Here is a 6,396-nt window from a genome sequence, read left to right as displayed (position 1 = left end):
TAGATTACCACCTCGAGACTCACAATGACAACCTGTTTATCACATCATACACATAGAAGCATTACTTCCAATAGAAGAAAGCTTGGGATGACATAAAAGCTAAATGATTATATTAGGTTATGCATGAAGGCAAGGATAATATCAAATCAAATGTTGTAAGATCAATTCTAGTTAGTTCACCGTTATCTATTGGGAAAAATTTAGATGTTGAATTATATGAATAACAATTAGAAAATTGTGAGTCGAATGTTAAGTGATCTGTCAACTATCATGGATATTCCACTGGACAACTCATCACAACAAGTCTAATAGAAATATATTGAAATCAAAATTTAATATGAGGGTTAAATTTATTTAGATTATTTAGATTTATTAAATGATTGTTTTTTGTTTATGCATGCAATATATAAAATGCAAAAATAGAGAACATATAAAACAATCACTCACAAACCACAATGACACCAAGATATGACCTCATAAACCCTTTTGGGAGAAAACCCAACTGGAAGGTGAGTTTTCTTCGCTCTCTTTTTCTTGAATGGAATTAGTGAAAATACAAAGGAGTGAGACCTATGGCCTATGGGTTGCTACATAACACAAAACATCTATGTTAAGCCCTGTCTATATCCACTCTTCTTTATCAGTACAATAGGTGGTGCTTGCAATTATGATAGTCTCTACATCCAAGGCTACAGTACCAACATTGTAGCTCTAAGCATTGTGTTACCCAATAACAACAACTGTGAAGCTTCCTATGAAATCCAATGTAACAATGACCTACTACGATACCAACACTACAACTCTGAGTACTGTATTACAATTTTAGCTGTGGAGCATACCATGAAATCCAATGAAATGATGATCCACAATGGTGCCTTCCCAGTTCTATTGTTTTCATCACTACCAAAATTTAGAGTTGTAGTATTAAAACTTAGAGCCATTCATCAACGCCATTTGTAAGATTTAATGTTCCTCGTATTCTTGTTGAGCTCTACACACTGATTATGATATTTCCCATTCGTAAAGTCTTAATTACAACATTCTGATTCAAGGGCAAGGAGAAGTATCCATGAGATTACTCAACTTTGTGTTGATTTTATTACAATGGAGTATGTAAAAGGAAACAATCTACTACACCGCCTACACATCCTTTGGACCCAACTTCATATGAGACCAAACTATTGAAAATTGGTAGCTATGGTCAGTATTTTCATTAGCAAATTGATGGAGAAAATTTATATTTTTCATGTTGATCAAGTTGGCCTAAAGTGCACAAGTCAGCCCCAAATGATGAATGGGTTTGATCCTAAGGTGAAAACCCTCCTCCTAAACCACATATATATTAGAAGTTCGTTGGAGCTCATTTGGAATCACATCAACTCACAACATTCAATCTGAAATCACAAGAAGTCCACGTGTGAAGGAGTCAAGGATAATTTATGTTCTGCATTGAACAACCTTCTATTCTTCTGTTTGACTAGAGTTGGTCTGGGAGAGTTTGCTTCTGTTTGACAAAATTATTTGACTTTTTTGGAGATCAAATATTTCAATGATTCATTGACCTTGTTTCACCAAAATTTTGTTTTATTTATGGGTCATTGACCGTAGGTCAAATCTATCCCTTTGACCGAGAATTATAGTGGTTCGTTCACTGAGGTTTTCACTAGATTTTGATCATCCTGTCCAGACTTACCTCATGCTGAAATTTAGCCCTTCTGTTTTAGACTTGGACTTTGACCAGGATTGACTATTTTCTCTCTCCATTGACTAGTTTGACTTGGAAATATTAAGGTCGGAATTTGGAATCTTGTTTTAATATTTGGATGTACATTTTGATGAGCTAAATTCTCTCTCATAAGGAAAAATTGTTGGGTTTTCCCTGTGTGGGTTTTTCCCTGGATACTAGCTTAAATATTGGTGTATCTTGTCTCTTATTTTACTGTTTATTTAGATTTATATTGCTTTATTGAAGAAAAGTGAATGGTCGAAATTTTTCATGTATAACTTCTTAATGATTGGAATGCTATAAGAAGTCTAAGTGTGTCACTAGAAGTAGTTATCAATTTGAAAAAATTTACTAGTCTTGATTGCACTAGAAAATCAACATGGTATCAAAGCTTTGGTGAAGGAAAAGAGTATTGATATCACCTTGAAGAGCATTAAAAAAAATCACTTTGAAGAGTTTTGGGATTCTAATTTTTGTTTTGGTTGGACATCTTCATCATGAATTCCTTATTAAGACCGAGAACAAGCTTGAAGGAGCTACAGATTACAGGGCATGGAAGGCTAGGATTGACCAAGTGCTTGCAAGGCACAAAGTCTTGGGTATTGTATTGGGAAAAGTTATTGAACCAATTGACCAAGTAGGAAAAGACAAATTTTAGGAAGATAACATGTTGGCATCATTGTGGAATCTATTAGGGATCATCTAATTCCTTATATTGTTGATCATCAATCTTCCAAGGAGATGTATAATTCCATCATTGGATTGTACACCATATACAACATCAATCAATCTACAAGTCTGAGAGTAAACTTTGTGAAATCAATATGACAAAGAATGATATTATGGCATCATACTTTATCAGAATTTCTCAAATAAGAGATCAACTCAAGGCTATTGATGAATAAGTATCCGAAAAAGAATTGGTATTTGTTCCATTGGGTGGTCTGCCTGAATCTTGGGACCCTTTTGTAGCAAGTATTAGTGTTAGATAAAATGCACCTTCTTTTGATAAGCTATGGGCTTCATGCACACAAGAAGAATCGAGACTCTCAATCTTTTGCATCCCACTCAAAGAATAGCAAGGGAAGAAGAAACTTTAGAATATTTCAAAGAAGTTATAGTAGAAGGCCTAATTCAAGGTTTGCTCCAAGCTCTGCTCCATGAAGGGAATCTGCTTCACAAAGAAGACCTCCTCCTCCCTCTCAAGATAGAAGAGATTGACAATGTTCAATGCTTTTGTTTCCAAGCATATGGTCACTATCAAAATCACTTCCCTCAAAGGAATGACTCTCGAAGGGATGATTATCAAAGGGATGATTATCAAAGGAATGATGATCGAAAGAGGAAAGCGAAGCAACATGCTTCTGCAACTGACATTGATGAATCCTCTCATAAGAGGAGGCTTATAAATAAAGATTCTAATGATGAATATTCATTCTATTATGCTTTTACAGGTTCCATTTCATGCCATGATCAAATATGGTTGGTGGACAGTTGTGCCTTTAGGAAAGACGACTAGAAGTCGTGAACATCCCTTTGAATTGGTTGAAAATAAGATAGCTCAAAGGGTTGAGCTTGGAGATAATGGAAAATACAAAGTCAGGGGCATTGGTTCATCATCCTTCCATTTGGAATTAATGTATCTATTAACAATATTTTATATATTCCTCATTTGAAGAAGAACTTGTTGTTTATTTCATCTCTTGAAGACAAAGGATATATAATTTCTTTCGTTGATGGACAAGTTCTAGTAAGGAAGAAGGATGTTGAAAAATCGAGGGACGTATTATTTAGTTTGATTTCTCCATTAGTTTTTTTTTCGTTACATTAGTATCATCAAGACAATTTCCAAAAACACAAGAGAACACAAGATATAGGCGCACAACCAGGGTAAAACCCAGTCAAGAACTCTTCCTTCAGTAGATTCAAATCAAGTGAGACAAACAAGACCATTTGACCAAGACAATGACTCTTCTCCATCCACCAAGTCGACCTTCTTATGACAACATAAATTTACTTCAGTTAGAATGGACCTTTGTTGCAGCATTGTTCACTTGGTCCTACAATTTGTATAGATGGAAAGATCACCAATTTTTTTGGTCAGGTATATTATTCTTCTTTTCTGTTCAAATTTCCTCATTCTTTATTTATGTTCAAACTTCCTCCTTTCACTTCAAACTGTAACCCTACTCGCACTTCAATTGCATAAACCCTTCAAGAATCGAATGCTCCTCAAACTGGTCGAGTATGTATTGCTATATATAGTGGTTTGAGCATCCAATAATAGGCCGACTTGTAGGTTGATGAAGAGGTCGACTTGTAAATTGTTCAAGAGGCTGACATGATGAGATGGAGGTCGACTAGAGAGGAATCTGACTTGGTGGAGGATAGACACAAACAAAAATATTTATGGACTTTAAGGAGCCGGGTCTCTTACACAATGATTTTGACTTTGACTCAACAAAAATCCTAGAGCACTCAAAGGGTGGTATGACCTATGGAATATTGACCCAAGCATGAAACCCATGCTTTAATAAGTCAAATTAATAATAATAAATTTCTTTTGACAAATATATTACATCATGGATCAAGTACAATTATGAAGACCGACATTAGTTACATTTTTCAACACTCCCTCTTAACTAGGGAGGTATTTATAATTACATATATATAGAGGTACACGGAGGGTCTCTAAATGAACTACGAAGAGTTCTAGCACACTCAATGCTACGAACTAAATACCTAACTAGGGTAATCTGTCCATGTGGGACTAAGATGGACTCAAGCTTTCAACCACTCTAGGTACCATCAGGCTTACTTGCTAACCATCAACCCAAGGATCTAGGTGTGTATCCAAGGTCAGAGTTCCATGACCAACGCCACCCTCCCTCTTCGAGATCTAGACATCAACACATAGGTCGGCCAAATGTCCTTCCAAGCATCCACCATTAGATGTTTCAAGTCTCCCTATCAAACTATATATATCCATTTGTCCAAGCATGTTTCCAAAGTGTTCAACCCTTTTATGGAGAGATTTACCTGTAAAAACACAAACCTTCGAGGTCCTCTGATGCTACTATCATTAAGTTATCCATATACAATTTGTTGGAAGTTTTCTTCTTCTTTCATTTCTTCATAAACACCAAATACAAGCCTAAAATCTAACATAAATTTAGATTCCTCGAGTCTTTGTTTGCAACTTTATGAATGTTTATTGATCGTACTTTCATTCATTTGGCTTCATTTTAATTCAAGGAATTTAATGTCATAATATGACCTCCCTCTTAACTGGGGAGATATACTCTTTCTTCTATCCAGGCTCCCTCTTAACTTAGGGAGATCAACAACTTCATAACATCAGAGGAACTTCATCCTTTCAAGGCTTCATTCGTTCTTATGACATCAAGGTTATCTTGATATATAGCTTCCTTCATCATGCTTATACAAACATATTCATATATTTGAAGATCATGTGACCGCAAAACTTTAATAGCAATTACAACCAAAAGCAAATACAAAGGATTATATTAACTATATCAAAATCGAAACATTCAAACTTTAGACTTCATAATCAACAAAGGCTACATCTTTTTATACTTTAGACCTTAACAACTTGCTAGGAATTTTACATAAACCCCAGACTTCAATTACAAAACCTTAGATAATATACTTTCAAGATAGACTTTGCTAAGGTTTTTGTTATAAACCCTAGATACATTGATAATCAAGTTATCCTACTGGCATATGTATATCTAGGGTTTCATCATTGAAACTTATATCAATACTTAGGTAAACCCTAGAAACAAATATTACTGCATCAAACTTAGATACACAATAATGTCGATCAAGCTAGGGTTTCGATTGAGCAGAAGCATACAATCCTAGGGTTCCATTCCTAGGATCCCCTTTTACAAGGGTTTTGCTTATAAACTCTAATTTGCCAAACCCTAAGAATCTAATATTTCGACTTATCAACAAAAAAACCTAACTTATCACAGTCTTAATAATCTAAGGTTTCGGTTTATAACAAGGTCTACAACAACAAATTCTAAAATACTACGATTTTGTCATAACAATACCAAAACCATAATTATTACAAGAATGAACTTCTCTTTATTTTACTAGCAACACTAAGAGGACTAGGGTTTCATCATCATTTCTAAGCAAGGATATAATTTCTTTGTTCAAACACTAAGTATATTAGGGTTTTATTAACATACCTTCATGTTAGGGTTTTATAGTGAACCCTAAAGGTTAGGGTTTCATAGGAATGATAAAAAAAATTAACATGGTAGATTAAATCAAAAGATTAATCACCCTAACAAGAATCTCTATGATTTAGAACCTAGACATGAGAGAGTTAGAATTATAGAGAAAATTAGAAAATGATCAAACCTTTTTTTATGACGAAGGCTAGTTACAAATTATGTGGATTTGAACATACCTTGAGATGGCTCTCTTACAAAACTTGTAGGATTTTCTAAGTACTTCCTTTGAAGACTCCCTCTAAACATCATACTCATTTTTTATTCAATGATCCAACTTGATTTACCGAGTCATCATTCTTGATATATACCTACAATATTCATTTGACAACCACAACCAAAATATACATGAATAATAGATTGTTTGAATGGGGTTTACATATATACTATCTAGGGTTTACAACT

Source organism: Pinus tabuliformis, chromosome Q (genome assembly GCF_031772625.1).
Source record: "Pinus tabuliformis cultivar Carrire ecotype Pingquan chromosome Q, CPIR1, whole genome shotgun sequence".
Classification (NCBI taxonomy): Eukaryota; Viridiplantae; Streptophyta; class Pinopsida; order Pinales; family Pinaceae; genus Pinus; species Pinus tabuliformis.
The sequence above is the reverse complement of the archived record's forward strand: the minus strand, read 5'-3'. Positions refer to the sequence as shown.